Genomic DNA, 321 nt, shown 5'->3' with positions numbered 1-321 from the left:
ATGCTAGCAGCCCAGGAGATGGGCTTTATTTCAAGTTCACGAGACCATAATTTCAAAGTAATTAAAATGGTCAGCACTTTGAATGTATAACAGACTCAGCCCTTAAAGAAAAAATATCACATGTGAAATAAGCTCATAAGCTTTGAGCAAGTCATTAGAGCTCAGTGACTCCTCTTCCATGTTCAGTTTCCACCAACTTTATTTTAAACCGTTAAGTTCCTAGGTATAAGATGAATGTCCATTTTGTATCTGTGTATTCAAAGTGGTTGGGATAGATATATAGTTACATTCTGTTAATGAATAGAATGATTTGTTCTAATG

This window comes from Octodon degus, unplaced genomic scaffold, assembly GCF_000260255.1.
Source record: "Octodon degus isolate 3935 unplaced genomic scaffold, OctDeg1.0 scaffold00010, whole genome shotgun sequence".
In the NCBI taxonomy this organism is placed as follows: domain Eukaryota; kingdom Metazoa; phylum Chordata; class Mammalia; order Rodentia; family Octodontidae; genus Octodon; species Octodon degus.
This window is presented reverse-complemented; position numbering follows the sequence as displayed.